This window comes from Rhinatrema bivittatum, chromosome 17 (assembly GCF_901001135.1).
Source record: "Rhinatrema bivittatum chromosome 17, aRhiBiv1.1, whole genome shotgun sequence".
NCBI classification, from domain to species: Eukaryota; Metazoa; Chordata; class Amphibia; order Gymnophiona; family Rhinatrematidae; genus Rhinatrema; species Rhinatrema bivittatum.
The window spans coordinates 63,653,807-63,671,222 of record NC_042631.1 but is presented as its reverse complement, the minus strand read 5'-3'; the positions used below and the strand labels follow the sequence as shown (position 1 = coordinate 63,671,222).

Here is a 17,416-nt window from a genome sequence, read left to right as displayed (position 1 = left end):
GGCATGCCCAGCATGGCACTAACCCTGCAACCAGTAGGGGTCCCTCTTCAGTCTTCTTTTTTCCAAGCAGCAGTAGCCACGTGGTTAAGGAGCTCTGTAGAGATTCCTGACAGGAATTTTCTTCACAGAATTAATAAAAATTAATTTCCTGTACGTACCCGGATCAGTCCAGACAGTGGGTTGAGCCGCCTTTCCAGCAGGTGGAGACAGACTAAAACTTGCAGGATGCCCTATATCAGGAGAGAGCCTATCCTCTCACCCTTCAGTATTCGTCTGTCTCCAGCAGGTGCAGCATCTCACCTTCGGTTCTCTGCTGTAGGCTAGTCAGCCTCTTCTTTCTCTTTAGGCTCAAACAAGTGTACTTCTTTTGGTTCTTGTTTAAAAAAAAAAAAAAAAAAAAAAAAGGATCTCTGAAGGAAATTTCTGCCGCCTTTAGTGCTTTTCTGTTTTTTGTGTGGGAGACGTCAGTCTCCCAGCTCTTGCCCGGCTCAGGGGGGCTTGTCCCCTTTTGCAGGAGGGGGCTCCCTGCATAGTCCTGAGTCCGTGGACGCTTCCAGGTGTGGGGACTGACGCTCTCTGGGCCTCGTTCCCCCTCTGGCTGCCGAGAGGGTTTTGAACCCGTTGCTGCGCTCAGTAAAAAAAAAAAAAAGGGGAGTTAAAAGGTGTTAAACTTTCAACAAGTTGCAGGTACTCACCTACCTCTAACTTATTTGCAGCAGTTGACCAGCTTTTTTATTTTTTTCTGGTTAGAAGGCAGCAGGTTTTCCCGCCTGCTCTCTCCTGCTGTGCAGGCTGTCAATCAAGCTTTTTTTCAACTTTTTTTACTTCAGCCGAGGTTTAGCTATGTCCCGGCTGACAGCCTGTCTTTCTTGTGGGCTGTCCTCTTCGCGTTTTTCGCGGCAGGGCCTCTGCACTGCTTGCCTGCCGGGTGGGGAAGGTCCCTCCTCAGCAGGACAAGCAAATTTAGCCTGGGGCTCCACTCCTTCCGGCATGGCTAGGCCTTTCACGGGTCGGCAGAGCCTGGGAACGGCCGCCATCTTGGATTTTTCATCGGGGCCGATTTCAGTGCTCCCTGGGGCTGGGGGGGCCAGATTTCTTTTATTTAACCCCCGATTTGGCCCCCGCGGGTCCCCAGGAGGGGGGTCCTGACTTTCCCTCACCCCCTCTCCCTTCCCTCACCCCCTCTCCCTTCCCCCCCCCGGCAAATCCAGGATCCCTTTTTCCGCAGATTTCGTCGTCCTCATGCACACATCTTAGCTAGCCTGCATGAGCTGGATGAAAGCCCCCCACCCGCCAAAAATCCCTCGTTCATCGCCGTTGACCACTGGACTTGCCGCGGAGCCTCAGGGACCAGTGCGGGTGGTCCCGGGGGTGCCCCCCTGATGTCTCCCGGGTCCTCGGACCCCGCTGCTTCCTTGGATTTGGCGGATGAACCCCCTCTAGAGGGGGATGACACCAGAGCCCTTCGTCTTTTTCGTAAGGAGGAGTTAGAGCCCCTCCTCCCTTTTGTTTTGGAGGAGCTGGGTCTGGAAAGTCCCTCCGTGGATAATCTCATGGCCTCACTCCCTAAGGATATGAACCCGGTTTTGGGAGGGCTCCGGGCTTTGGCCTCGGCCTTTCCCTTCCCACCCCATGCTTAAGCTCCTTATCCTGCGGGAATGGGAGGCTCCTGAGGGTGCGCTCTGGGTGGGGCGTGCGATGGATAAGCTCTATCCCCTCCCAGAAGAGGGCTTGGAGCTGTTGCGATATCCGTCGGTGGATTCTTGTGTTTCTGCATTGGCCAAGCACACCACGATTCCGGTGGTAGGTTCCACGGCCTTGAAGGATTCACAAGATCGTAAGCTGGAGGCTCACCTGAAGCGCATCTTCGACGTCCTAGCCCTCCGGGTTCGGGCATCTTGCTGTCGCAGTCTCATGATGCGGGTGGGCTTCCAGTGGGTCCAACAGTTACTCTGCGCCCGGGAGCTTCCGCCAGGTGAGGCAGAACAAGCCGAACGTCTGGAGGCGGTAATCGCTTACGTGTCAGATGCCCTCTACGATTTGGTCCGTGTGCAGGCGAAGGCGATGGTTTCGGCAGTGGCTGCCCGGAGGCTCCTTTGGCTACGCCACTGGTCGGCTGATCAGTCCTCGAAGACCCGGCTGGGCATGCTTCCCTTCAAAGGTAAGAAGCTCTTTGTCGAGGACCTCGACAAGCTTATGGACTCCTTGGCTGACAACAAGGTCCATAAGCTTCCAGAGGACCGCCCTAAGTCTTCTCGGTCCTTCGCGACCTCTCGCTTTCGCTTCAGGGGTCAGCGTCGCTCCGCCTCTCGCAGGCGGGGCGGTGCTGCGAGGGGGGTCTTCTCGTGCGCAGTCCTGGTCGCAGTCCTTTCGTGGTAGGCGGCCCTTTCGCGAGGACCAGCCCGTGCGTACCACCGCTAAACCTGCCATGCAATGAAGTTCAGCCGACCCATTCCTCTGTTCCTTACCTCGGCGGACGTCTCTCCCTGTTTTTCGAGGAATGGGTCAAAATCACGTCGGATCAGTGGGTCCTCGACATTATCAGAGACGGGTATGCTTTCGACCTTGTCAGGGAACTTCCAGATCTCTTTCTGTTCTCACCTTGCGGCCGGGCCAAGAGGGACACGGTGTTCCAGACTCTCTCCAAGCTTCTGGATCTGTGCCATGTGTCCCAGTAGGATGAGAAAGTGGTGTGCAGTCATGGAGTGCTGAGACTGCAGCTGGTGTGCAAGAGACACGAGAGTGAGAGCTCGCTGTCGAGGCAGAAAAGCCTTTGCCTGCAAGGTTCCAAGTCTGCCCCAATTAACGACAAGGTTTGTAATGGGACTAAGTAGGATTTGTCGTAATTGAGAAATCCTAGCGAGATTAGAGTGTATAAGGTAAGATGCAGGGATGACAGAGCAGCTTGCTGAGTGGGAGCCCTGATCAACCAATTGTCTAGATAGGGGTAGACGTGAACACCTTGAGTCCTGAGGAAGGCTGCAACTACGACGAGGCATTTTGTGAAGGCTCGTGGTGCAGATGCGAGGCCGAATGGAAGCACTCGGTACTGATAGTGCTTGGGGCCTGCTAGAAACCTCAGGTATTTGCGATGAGATGGAATTATCGCGTTATGAGTGTATGCGTCCTGGAGGTCTAGAGAGCAGAGCAAGTCTCCTCTTTGTAGAAGATGAAGAAGAGATCCCAAGGTTACCATTTTGAACTTCTCTCGCTAGAGGTATTTGTTGAGAGCACGTAGGTCCAGAATTGGACGAATGCCTCCCGATTTTCTTGGGATTAGAAAGTACCGGGAATAGAACCCTGGGCCGTGCTGAGAGTAGGGTTCTGGTTCTATTGCCTTGGACTGGAGGAGGACTCCTCTTCCAGAAGGATGGAGTGATTGGATGTTCTCTACATCAGTAGCGGTGTGGAGTCCGGTGGAATGGAGAGAAAGTTCAGATGATAACGCTGGGAAATTATCGCCAGGACCCACTGGTCTGAGGTGATGGAGTGCCACCTGTTGTTGAAATGGCACAATCGACCTCCCACTGGTATGTGGGGCAATGGAATATGGCTGCTGCTCTCTATGCAGGAGTCAAAAACCAGAAGCAGGGCCCGGCTGAGGAGACTGGGCTTTTTGAAATGGTAAGAACATAAGAACATAAGAAATTGCCATGCTGGGTCAGACCAAGGGTCCATCAAGCCCAGCATCCTGTTTCCAACAGAGGCCAAAACCAGGCCACAAGAACCTGGCAATTACCCAAACACTATAAAGATCCCATGCTACTGATGCAATTAATAGCAGTGGCTATTCCCTAAGTAAAATTGATTAATAGCCATTAATGGACTTCTCCTCCAAGAACTTATTCAAACCTTTTTTGAACCCAGCTACACTAACTGCACTAACCACATCCTCTGGCAACAAATTCCATCGCTTTATTGTGCGTTGAGTGAAAAAGAATTTTCTCCGATTAGTCTTCAATGTGCTACTTGCTAACTTCATGGAATGCCCCCTAGTCCTTCTATTATTCAAAAGTGGTCTTGTAGAACAGGTTCTAAATGGTGGTGGGTAGGATTTCTTAGGGCGGAAGAATGACTTCTTAGAGTCCTTCCGGAAGGGTTGTTTTGAAGAGTACTCAGAAGGTATCAGAGAGAGCTGTCTTAAGGTCTCATGATGATCCTTGAGTTCCGCCACACAAGGCAGGTGAGATAGTCTGTCTTGTACTTCAGGGCGAAGGTCGGAAGACTTGAGCCAGGCCCATCATCTTGCCGAGATAGCAGCTGCAGATACCCTGGTAGCAGTGTCAAAGATGATCTGATCTCATGCTTGCCTGCCTCAAAACCCTTTTTTACTAGGGTTTGGAGCTGATCTTGAAATTGCTGAGGCAGGGAGTCTGTTAAGTTTTGTATCTGCTTAAATAAGACCCTATTATTTTGGGTCATATAAAGCTGATAAGAGGCAATTCTAGAGATGAGCACTGCTCCCTGGAAGACACGGCGATCAATGGCATCTAGAAATTTCTGTTCCTTGCCTAGGGGGAAGGAAGTGTGAGGTTTTGATCTCCTTGCTCTTTTCTGGGCAGATTCTACAACCACAGATTGATGATCCAATTGAGGTTTGTGAAAACCTGGAGCTGACTGGAGTGGAATGCGCTGGAGGCTTCATTCAAAGGGGGTTGGGCTTTGTCTAGCATATACCCCCTGGACCCGGCAACCAAGGAGCTGCTGACGTGCTCGTCGGTAGACGCCATAGTTAGCGCAATTGTGAAGCGCACCACCATTCCGGTGGAGGGAGGGGCGGCCCTCAAGGATGCACATGACCGGCGCATGGACGCCATTCTGAAACAAGCCTTTGAGGTGGCAGCCATGTCCCTACGTATTGCGACCTGCTGCACCGTGGTGACGCGCTCCTGCTTATCACAAGCCAGGAACAACACCCCGGGAGAAGAAATGGAATCAGCCCTCTCGTTCCTCACTGACGCTGCCTCCGACCTAGTCCGTACGGCAGCCAAGGGAGTGTCATCCTCAGTGGCAGCCAGAAGACACCTCTGGCTATGAAATAGGTCGGCAGACTCCTCCTCCAAGACCCGCCTTACAAGAATGCCCTTTAAGGGATCACTCTTGTTTGGCAGCGACCTCGCGAAAATGGCTAATAAATGGGGCGCATCTCCATTACCCCGTCTTGGACCTCAAGTCAGTCAACCGGCACTTAAGGGTCCCAGGATTTCACATGGAAACTCTGCAGTCAGTCTGAAGTGCAATACAGCCAGGGGAGTATCTCACATCCCTGGATCTGTCAGAGGCCTACCTGCATATCCCAATCCATCGGGATCACCAGCGTTACTTACGCTTCAAAGTCCTGGATCAGCACTTTGAGTTCCGGGCTCTACCCTTCGGGTTAGCCACCGCGCAGCGCACCTTTACCAAGGTAATAGTAGTGGTGGTGGCGTCTCTCAGGAAGGAAGGCATTCTAGTCCATCCCTACCTAGACGATTGGCTGATCAGGGCAAAATCACCGGAGGAGAGCCACCGGGCAACCAACAGAGTTAACTCTCTTCTGGAAAGCCTAGGATTTGTAGTCAACATAAACAAGAGTTCCCTACAGCCTTCGCAGTCACTGGAATACCTAGGAGTCCGATTTGACACCCAGGAAGACAAGATCAGCCTGACCTCCAAAAGGAAATCAAAAGTCCGGAATCGTTTGCAGAATCTGCTGAGCACCACCCGTCTACAGCTTGGGATTACCTACAGGTCCTCGGCCTAATGGCCTCCACTCTGGAAGTGATACCATGGGTATGGGCTCATATGAGGCCGTTACAGCATGCCCTCCTATCTCGGTGGAGCCCACGATTACAGAACTACACCGTGCATCTACCTCTACCGGCCAGAGTACGGAATCAGTTACGGTGGTGTCTGCAGCCCGGCCACACGAGCCGGGGATCAAGGATGTCCTCCCCAACTTGGACCCTGCTCACTACAGATGCCAGCCTGAGTGGTTGGGGTGCACACTGCGAAGAGCTAACCGCCCAAGGGCGGTGGAACAGAGAACAGTCGGGGTGGAACATCAACCGACTGGAGGCACGGGCAGTCAGGTTAGCCTGCCTACGATTTGCCCACAGACTTCGAAACAGAGCAGTCAGAGTGATGTCGGACAACGCCACCACGGTGGCATACATCAACCAACAAGGCGGAACCAGAAGCCAACAGGTATCCTTAGAAATAGCCCCCCTGATGGCTTGGGCGGAAACAAATCTCCAGGACATCTCCGTCGTCCACATCGCCGGGAAGGACAACACCACGGCAGACTTCCTCAGCAGAGAAAGCCTAAACCCGGGGGAATGGCAGCTGTCATCCACGGCCTTCCAGATGATTGTAGATCAGTGGGGGAGTCCGGGCATGGACCTACTAGCAGACAGGTCCAACGCTCAAGTACCCAGATACTTCAGTCGCAGGCGGGACCCTCTATTCCATGGGATCGATGCCCTGGTGCAGCCATGGCCTCCGGGGATCCTGCTATATGCCTTTCCCCCATGGCCCCTGCTGGGCGCCATTATACACAAGGTTCAGCGGCACAGAGGCCTAGTTCTTCTGGTGGCCCTGGACTGGCCAAGAAGATCCTGGTACGCAGACATGAGAAGGCTACTGGCAGGGGATCCTCTACCCCTGCCCCCTCACAGGGACCTGCTGTGACAAGGTCCCATCCTCCACGAGAATCCAGCTCAATTCTCTCTTACGGGTCTGGCCATTGAGAGGGCTAGACTGAAGAAAAGTGGATACTCGGGACCGGTAATAGATACACTCCTCCGAGCACGCAAGTTCTCCACATCACTAACTTATATAAGGATCTGGAGAGTATTTGAAGCCTGGTGCGAAACTCGCAGCACCAATCCGCATGCCGCTAAAATCCCCATCATTCTGGATTTCATGCAGGATGGACTTCAGAAGGGTCTGTCCCTTAGTTCAATCAAGGTTCAGGTGGCAGCGCTATCCTGCTATGGCCCCAGGAGTGCCGGCAACAGCATTGCCACACACCCAGACGTTTCACGTTTCCTGAAAGGAGTCAAACACATTCGCCCGCCACTGAAGTGGCCGGTGCCCCTGTGGAACCTCAACCTAGTCTTGGAATTCCTAGCGGGACCCGCCTTCAGACCTCTTCGAGGCCTGTCCCTCAGTTTGTTAACCTTGAAAATGGTGTTCTTGCTGGCCGTATGCTCAGCACGCCGCATCTCGGAGCTACAAGCACTGTCCTGCCGCGATCCGTTTCTCAGGATCATCCCAGGGGCTATCCATCTTTGCACGGTTCCTTCCTTCTTACCCAAGGTTATCTCACAATTCCACCTCAACCAAACCATACCCTTGCCAACCATGGAAGGTTTGAAAAAGTCGGAAGAATGTCGAATACTGCGTCATCTCGACATCGGCAGGCTGCTGTCCAGATACCTGGAAATGTCGGAAGCAGTACGAAAGACGGACCACCTGTTCGTCCTTCACAGTGGGAAGAAGCAAGGAGAAGCGGCCTCCCGGGCAACTATTGCTCGCTGGATCAAGTAAGTTATCAAGGCGGCCTACGTAGAAGCGGGAAAACCACCACCTCTTCGGGTCAAGGCTCACTCTACCAGAGCACAAGCGGCCTCCTGGGCAGAAACTAGGATGCTGTCGCCTGCAGAGATATGTAAAGTGGCAACGTGGTCCTTCCTCCATACCTTCTCCAGATTCTACCGTCTGGAAGTCCAGGCCAGGGAGGATACAGCATTTGCAAGGGCAATCCTAAACGGTCCTCGGGCAGCCTCCCACCCGGTCCAGGAGTAGCTTTTGTACATCCCATTTGTAATGAGTCCATCTGCTACACGCTAGGAAATGGAGAGATTACTTACCTGATAATCTCGTTTTCCTTAGTGTAGACAGATGGACTCAGCATTCCGCCCGGCTGCCGATATACATGGGGTTTCACCGTTTCAAGGTAAGCCATGTTTTATCGCATAGGGCATCCACCCTGCCGGGTATCGACGCCTTCCGGTTGAGAACACTGGCGGTCTCCAGCTAATATGAATCGGTCAGGTTAATCATGTTTGGTTTATCAATTGGTCAGTCACACATGAAGCTTTTGCAAGGAAGATTACTGAGTTGCTGCACTTCCTGCAGGGGTATATGTACCACGTGCTGACGTCAGATCCGTCTCCAACTGCTAGCACGAGCACACTATACCCATTTGTAATGAGTCCATCTGTCTACACTAAGGAAAACGAGATTATTAGGTAGGTAATCTCTCCATTGTAACTGAGGCAATGGAGGAAAAAGTGACTTGCCCAAGGTCACAAGGAGCAGTAGTGGGATTTGAACCCTGCTCTCCCTGGTTCAATGCCAGCTGCTGTAAGTAGGCGACTCCTCCACTCCGCATTATTATTATTATTATTTTTTATATACCAACATTTGATCTCAATTGAGATATCACACCGGTTTACATTCAGGTACTGTAGGTATTTCTCTATCCCCAGAGGGCTTACAATCTAAGTTTTTGTACCTGAGGCAATGGAGGGTAAAGTGACTTGCCCAAGGTCTCAAGGAGCAACAGCAGGACTCGAACCCTGGTCTCCTGGTTCATAGTCCACTGCTCTAACCACTAGGCTATTCCTCCTCCCATAGTACACTTCTTGGTATCTTCTGACATGGGCTCCTTTTATGAGAAAAAAGAGTAGTGAAACTAAAAAAAAAAATTTAAAGAAATGTCTTGGGTAATGCTCCAAAAGATATGTGAGCACATATTGGAGAAACAAAGTGTTGAAGTAGCACAAGTTTGAAATGTGTGAGCAATAGTGCCATTCATCAAGACTGTGGTTGAAACCTTGAATACTTGTGTTTTTGCTGATATTTTCATGATCTGGCATGGCAAGGAAGATACACATCAGTGTTTTATGAGATGGTAAACACATGCAGTGAACATTTAAAATTCTCCTTTAATTATAGTCAAGCTCATGTATCTTTTTTTAGACATTAAAATTTCACTTGTTGAAGGCAGCTGTCAATTTACATTTTTCATAAGGCCACAGACCAAAACACATTAATACACTATGAGAGTTTCCATCCAGCCCATCTCAGAGATAATCTTCCGATGGGTCAATTCCTCCGATTACAAAGATTATACTTTACAACACAGGAAATTTGGGAAAAATCAGAAGATATGAAGCAGCGATTTGTACAGAGGGGATACCCGAGAAGGATCATTAACCAAGCCTATAAAAGATCTGTTATTGCATGGCACAACTTCTCAGCATGAACAGAGGCTGGTGTGTATGCTTCCTTTTACTCCACATACACAGACCATTTTTTTTTCAACATTAGTTATCAAACACCAGACACTAGGTAACATCGATATTACTTTCTTTATCGTTGCTTCATCTTTTCCAATTAACTGCCACCTTTTTGTCAGATGGCGTTGGTCTGAATACCCGCAAAATTAAAACTGTTTCTATTTATTTATTTTATTTTATTTATTTATCGGGTTTTATATACCGTTGTTTGGTTTCGCCATCACAACGGTTTACAAAGTTTCGATGTTTAACAGAGTTTCCAAAAGATTCATGTGATTGTTAACATAGATATTGTAGGCTTTATAAATGTAGTTTGGATGTCAAACTATAAAGTTTTAGTTATGTGTTGTATTACATGCTTGCGTTGGTTCCACATGTTTGCATAGGGCCAGTAGGTGGGAAGTAATAGCTGAGAGTCATTGGGTGATTTGGTAGGCTTTGGTAAGCATCCAGGGTTTTAGACCTTGTGAGAATGGAAAATTGGGCATCCAAATGGCAGATGAAATTTAATGTGGATAAGTGCAAGGTGATGCATATAGGGAAAAATAACCCATGCTATAATTACACAATGTTGGGTTCCATATTAGGTGCTACAACCCAAGAAAGAGATCTAGGTGTCATAGTGGATAACACATTGAAATCGTCGGTTCAGTGTGCTGTGGCAGTCAAAAAAGCAAACAGAATGTTGGGAATTATTAGAAAGGGAATGGTGAATAAAACAGAAAATGTCATAATGCCTCTGTATCGCTCCATGGTGAGACCGCACCTTGAATACTGTGTACAATTCTGGTCGCCGCATCTCAAAAAAGATATAATTGCGATAGAGAAGGTACAGAGAAGGGCTACCAAAATGATAAGGGGAATGGAACAACTCCCCTATGAGGAAAGACTAAAGAGATTAGGACTTTTCAGCTTGGAGAAGAGACGACTGAGGGGGGATATGATAGAGGTGTTTAAAATCATGAGAGGTCTAGAACGGGTAGATGTGAATCGGTTATTTACTCTTTCGGATAGTAGAAAGACTAGGGGGCACTCCATGAAGTTAGCATGGGGCACATTTAAAACTAATCGGAGAAAGTTCTTTTTTACTCAACGCCCAATTAAACTCTGGAATTTGTTGCCAGAGGATGTGGTTAGTGCAGTTAGTATAGCTGTGTTTAAAAAAGGATTGGATAAGTTCTTGGAGGAGAAGTCCATTACCTGCTATTAAATTCACTTAGAGAATAGACACTGCCATTAGCAATGGTTACATGGAATAGACTTAGTTTTTGGGTACTTGCCAGGTTCTTATGGCCTGGATTGGCCACTGTTGGAAACAGGATGCTGGGCTTGATGGACCCTTGGTCTGACCCAGTATGGCATTTTCTTATGTTCTTATGTTCTTACTTTTCTCAAATATAGATTTATTGCCTTTGTAACAACTCCTTTTAATTTGACCCACAGTTATTCCACCTCACCCATTTTCACCCAGTCTTCCGGTTTTTCCTCTAGGTATGTCCCCTTTTTGACAAGACACTAATTTTGAAATTTAAAACTTGGGTCGTTGTATGATATCTCTATATCCTATTTGCTAAATTGAACCATACCATCTGATAATCACTGGTGCTCAGTTGAGCCCCTCAAACATTAGATTCATCACCATTAATAAGAACTAGATTGAGAATTACATCTCTCTCGTGGGTTCTATTTCCATTTGTTTGAGCAGAGCCTCTTGAAGGGCATCCACTATCTTTCTGATAGGATCTTCTCATGGTGAGAAACAGCAACCCACCGAATTGTAGATAGTGCACTATCCTTTCCTACAGCACCATTAATTTTCCCATCAGCGAGGTGAGGATAACCAGCCCATAGTTTCCAGCCTCCTCTCTGCTTCCATGCTTGTGAAGCAGGACCACCACCGCTCTTCTCCAGTCCAGCGGTTCCATGCATCTATTGAACAGATCCTTCAGTGGACCAGCCAGCACATCTCTGAGCTCCCTCAGTATCCTGGAATGTACCCCATGTAAACCCATGGCCTTGTTCCCATTCAGTTTTCCTAGCTCTTCCCATACATTCTCTTCTGTAAATGTGGTCGCATCTACCCCACTGCCATCCATGGTTTTGTTAACCAGCTGTGGTCCATCTACAGAGTCATAAGAACATAACAACATAAGAAAATGCCATACTGGGTCAGACCAAGGGTCCATCAAGCCCAGCATCCCATTTCCAACAGTGGCCAATCCAGGCCATAAGAACCTGGCAAGTACCCAAAAACTAAGTCTATTCCATGTTACCATTCCTAATGGCAGTGGATATTCTCTAAGTGAACTTAATAGCAGGTAATGGACTTCTCCTCCAAGAACTTATCCAATCCTTTTTTAAACACAGCTATATTAACTGCACTAATCACATTCTCTGGCAACAAATTCCAGAGTTTAATTGTGCGTTGAGTAAAAAAGAACTTTCTCCGATTAGTTTTAAATGTGCCCCATGCTAACTTCATGGAGTGCCCCCTAGTCTTTCTACTATCCGAAAAATAACAGATTCACATCTACCCATTCTAGACCTCTCATAATTTTAAACATCTCTATCATATCCCCCCTCAGCCGTCTCTTCTCCAAGCTGAAAAGTCCTAACCTCTTTAGTCTTTCCTCATAGGGGAGCTGTTCCATTCCCCTTATCATTTGTTTAATGTAACGCCTTACCGGCGACAGTTTTGTTATATGGAAACCGACTTGATTTGATATGTATATCGAGAATGTCGGTATATAAAAACCCTAAATAAATAAATAAATAAATAAAATCATTTTGGTAGCCCTTCTCTGTACCTTCTCCATCGCAATTATATCTTTTTTGAGATGCGGCGACCAGAATTGTACACAGTATTCAAGGTGCGGTCTCACCATGGAGCGATACAGAAGCATTATGACATTTTCTGTTTTATTCACCATTCCCTTTCTAATAATTCCCAACATTCTGTTTGCTTTTTTGACTGCCGCAGCACACTGAACCGACGATTTCAATGTGTTATCCACTATGACCCCTAGATCTCTTTCTTGGGTTGTAGCACCTAATATGGAACCCAACATTGTGTAATTATAGCATGGGTTATTTTTCCCTATATGCATCACCTTGCACTTATCCACATTAAATTTTATCTGCCATTTGGATGCCCAATGTTCCAGTCTCACAAGGTCTTCCTGCAATTTATCACAATCTGCTTGTGATTTAACTACTCTGAACAATTTTGTGTCATCTGCAAATTTGATTATCTCACTCGTCGTATTTCTTTCCAGATCATTTATAAATATATTGGAAAGTAAGGGTCCCAATACAGATCCCTGAGGCACTCCACTGTCCACTCCCTTCCATTGAGAAAATTGTCCATTTAATCCTACTCTGTTTCCTGGCTTTTAGTCAGTTTGCAATCCACGAAAGGACATCGCCACCTATCCCATGACTTTTTACTTTTCCTAGAAGCCTCTCACAAGGAACTTTGTCGAACGCCTTCTAAAATCCAAGTATACTACATCTACCAGTTCATCTTTATCCACATGTTTATTAACTCCTTCAAAAACGTGAAGCAGATTTGTGAGGCAAGACTTGCCCTGGGTAAAGCCATGCTTTGTTCCATTAAACCATGTCTTTCTATATGTTCTGTGATTTTGATGTTTAGAACTCTTTCCACTATTTTTCCTGGCACTGAAGTCAGGCTAACCAGTCTGTAGTTTCCCGGATCGCCCCTGGAGCCCTTTTTAAATATTGGGGTTACATTTGCTATCCTCCAGTCTTCAGGTACAATGGATGATTTTAATGATAGGTTACAAATTTTTACTAATAGGTCTGAAATTTCATTTTTTAGTTCCTTCAGAACTCTGGGCTGTATACCATCTGGTCCAGGTGATTTACTACTCTTCAGTTTGTCAATCAGGCCTACCACATCTTCTAGGTTCACCGTGATTTGATTCAGTCCATCTGAATCATTACCCATGAAAACCTTTTCCATTACGGGTACCAACTCAACATCCTCTTCATTAAACACTGAAGCAAAGAAATCATTTAATCTTTCCGCGATGGCTTATCTTCTCTAAGTGCCCCTTTAACCCCTCGATCATCTAACGGTCCAAATGACTCCCTCCAGGCTTTCTGCTTCGGATATATTTTAAAAAGTTTTTACTGTGAGTTTTTGCCTCTATGGCCAACTTCTTTTCAAATTCTCTCTTAGCCTGTCTTATCAATGTCTTACATTTAACTTGCCAATGTTTATGCTTTATCCTATTTTCTTCTGTTGGATCCTTCTTCCAATTTTTGTCTGAAGATCTTTTGGCTAAAATAGCTTCTTTCACCTCCCCTTTTAACCATGTCTGTAATCGTTTTGCTTTCTTTCCACCTTTCTTAATGTGTGGAATACATCTAGACTGTGCTTCTAGAATGGTATTTTTTTAACAATGACCACACCTTTTGGACATTTTTTACTTTTGTAGCTGCTCCTTTCAGTTTTTTACTAACAATTTTTCTCATTTTATCAAAGTTTCCCTTTTGAAAGTTTAGCACGAGAGCTTTGGATTTGCACACTGTTCCTCTTCCAGTCATTAAATCAAATTTGATCATATTATGATCACTATTGCCCAGCGGCCCACCACCGTTACCTCTCTCACCAAGTCCTGTGCTCCACTGAGAATTAGATCTAAAATTGATCCCTCTCTCGTCGGTTCCTGAACCAATTGCTCCATAAAGCTATCATTTATTCCATCCAGGAACGTTATCTCTCGAGCGTGTCCCGATGATATATTTACCCAGTCAGTTTTGGGGTAATTGAAGTCTCCCATTATTACTGCACTACTAATTTGATTAGCTTCCCTAATTTCTCTTAGCTTTTCACTGTCCGTCTCACCATCTTGACCAGGTGGACGGTAGTATACCCCTATCACTATAGTCTTCCCCGACACACAAGGGATTTCTACCCATAAAGATTCAATTTTGTATTTAGTCTCATGCAGGATGTTTATCCTGTTGGACTCTACGCCATCCCGGACATAAAGCGCCACACCTCCTCCTGGGTGCTCCTCTCTGTCATTGCGATATTATTTGTACCCCGGTATAGCACTGTCCCATTGTTTATCCTCTTTCCACCATGTCTCTGAGATGCCAATTAAGTCTATGTCATCATTCACTGCTATACATTCTAATTCTCCCATCTTACTTCTTAGACTTCTGGCATTAGCATACAGACATTTCAAAATTTGTTTTTTGTTTGTATTTTCATTCTGCTTTTTAATTGATAGGGATAAGTTAGAAATTTTTAGCCTCAGGTAAGTTTTTAGTTACAGGCACTTGGACTATTTTTCTAATTATTGGAACCTCACTGTCGGGATGCCCTAATTCTAATGCATCATTAGTATCCTTTGAAGATACTTCTCTCCGAAGCATGTGCTGCTGAACGACTGACGGCTTTCCCTTTTGTTCTAGTTTAAAAGCTGCTCTATCTCCTTTTTAAAGGTTAGCGCCAGCAGTCTGGTTCCACCCTGGTTAAGGTGGAGCCCATCCCTTCGGAAGAGACTCCCCCTTCCCCAAAAGGTTCTCCAGTTCCTAACAAAACTGAATCCCTCTTCCTTGCACCATCGTCTTATCCACGCATTGAGATTCCGGAGCTCTGCCTGCCTCTGGTGACCTGCGTGTGGAACAGGGAGCGTTTCAGAGAATGCTACCCTAGAGGTTCTGGATTTAAGCTTTCTACCTAAAAGCCTAAATTTGGCTTTCAGAACCTCCCTCCCACATTTTCCTATGTCGTTGGTGCCCACATGTACCACGACAGCTGGCTCCTCCCCAGCACTGTCTAAAATCCTATCTAGGTGATGCTTGAGGTCCGCCACCTTTGCACCAGGTAGGCATGTTACCAGGCGATCCTCACGCCCACCAGCCACCCAGATATCTACATTCCTAATAATCGAATCACCAACTATGACGGCCGACCTAATCCTTTGCTCCTGGGCAGTAGGCCTTGGGGAGATATCCTCAGTGCGTAAGGACAATGCATCACCTGGAGAGCAGGTCTTTGCTATAGGATCCTATCCTGCTGCACCTGGTTGGTGCTCTCCCATCATGAGACCTTCTTCCTCCAAGGCAGCACTAGGGCTGCCAGTCTGAAGTTGGGACTTGACTACTATGTCCCTGAAGGTCTCATCTATATACCTCTCTGTCTGCCTCAGCTCCTCCAGGTCTGCCACTCTGGCCTCCAGAGATCGGACTCGAACACCAAACTGAAGTTTTGATTACTATTTCTGCTATTTCCTCTTCTTTCTCCACACTTTGCTCTTTGTCACCTTTCAATTTCACGATACCACCTTGGGGCTTCCTTCTCCGTTTGATACATCTGAAAAATGATTTGTCACCTTGCTTTATCTCTTTAGCAATTTTTTCTTCCACATTACTTTTTGCTTTCCTGCTTTCTTTCTTCATTTCCTTCACTTTCTCTAAATATTCTTCTGTCTTCCTCTTTTCAGGATCCTTTGTACTTCTTAAATTCTGTTCTTTTTGCTTTTATTTTTTCAGCCACCTCCTTTGAGAAACAGATTGGTTTCTTTTTCCTCTTATTTTTGTTTACTTTTCTAACTTACATCGTCATTCATCAAAGTTCGTTATGGCGTTAACGCCCACGATAATACCATAACGCATGTGATATTTATCGCAGTGCGTGGCGCAAATGCAAATTTGGCAAAATTATTCAAAGGGGCGGGATTGGGGAGAGATTTGGGTGGGCTTAATGAAAATGAGGAACATTATCGCATCATGCGATAGCGTATTGCATATTATTGCACGCTTTTAACGGCAGAAATAACTACACCTTTTTTGCAGGTGTTAAGCTGTACAATATGCGTGGATCTTTGTGCAATTTCTCTGTATCCTATTTGCTGTATTTAACCATTCCATCTGATGATCACTGGTGCTCACGTGAGCTCCCCCTCCCAAACATTAGAGACATTATCACCATGAGTGTGTTTCATTACCGTTTTTTTGATCTGAGCCCCTTGAAGAGCATCCACTATCTCTCTATTTCTTGTAGATTCTGCAGAAGGGATATTCCAAGTCTTATGCGGCAAATTAAAATCTCCAACAAGCAACACTTTGCTCTTCTTTCCCACTTTTTGAATGTCTTTAATGAGTTCTCTGTCCAGTTCTTCAGTTGGTGGCATGTAGATCACATCAGTAAAAATGGAGGCACCATTTTCTTTTTTTAGGACAATCCATAATGCTGCTTCTTGGCGCCTCATCCCTTGGAGTTTGTTCTCCACCACGCTGAATTTGAAGGCATTAAGCCACTATCTCCCTGCTGCCTGACTACCAGAGAATTGGGTTGCCACTTCCAGAGGGGTTTTACTTCCTTCACTCTCACTCCTGCTCCCAGCTCCCCACTCTTCCCCCCTCCCCCCTGTACCTGCTCTGACTGCCCTACCCTGTATCCCCTCAGGCCGTGGCTGATGTCCTCTTTCCTCCACAGTCACCTGCCTAAACCCATCTCCTTCCATTCTTCTCCTGTCTCTTCCCTCCTCCCTGTCTCTACTCCTTCGCTTAATCCAGTCTTTTCCTAGCGTGTAGCAGATGGACTCAAAACAAGTGGGGTATAGTGTGCTCGTGCTAGCAGTTGGAGACGGATCTGACGTCAGCATGGGTACATATACCCTCGCAGGAAGTGCAGCAATTCAGTAATTTCCGTCTCCAAAGCAGTTTGGAGCTACCTCACGCTCGCTGAGCGTTTTTCCAAATTCTAACGACTAAATTCATAGAAGACACCTACCTGAAGACGAGCCCCGCACTCCTGCAGTGATACCATTCGGTCACTCCCCCAGTTGAGTTTCCCGATGTGATTTCCGTGGTCCCTCGGAGGTGAGTGCCTCGGTCCGGTGGCCGGATCGCAGCAGGGACCTAGCCCCCGAGTGAGAAGGGCTCGGGTGCGGCTTGGCCCCCGAGCGAGACGAGTTCGGGCACGGCCTAGAGGCAGCGGGTGCACCTCCTCGAGCGCGGCGGTGACGGTAATCACCCTCTCCCTCCGCAGCTGGAGACCGCCCGGGTCGCAGCCGGGAAGCCCCGAAGACAAGGTAAGGCGTACGTTGATAGGCGCATGTTACCAAGCGCATACTGTTAGGCGCCCG

General features: G+C 47.2%; 1 protein-coding gene across 6 annotated transcripts in view; it reads left to right on the top strand.

Annotated features, from left to right (window-relative positions):
• The window catches only part of PPP6R3 (protein phosphatase 6 regulatory subunit 3), a 1,439,644-nt gene that overhangs the window by 227,104 nt on the left and 1,195,124 nt on the right, over positions 1 to 17,416 (top strand). The window lies entirely within an intron of this gene.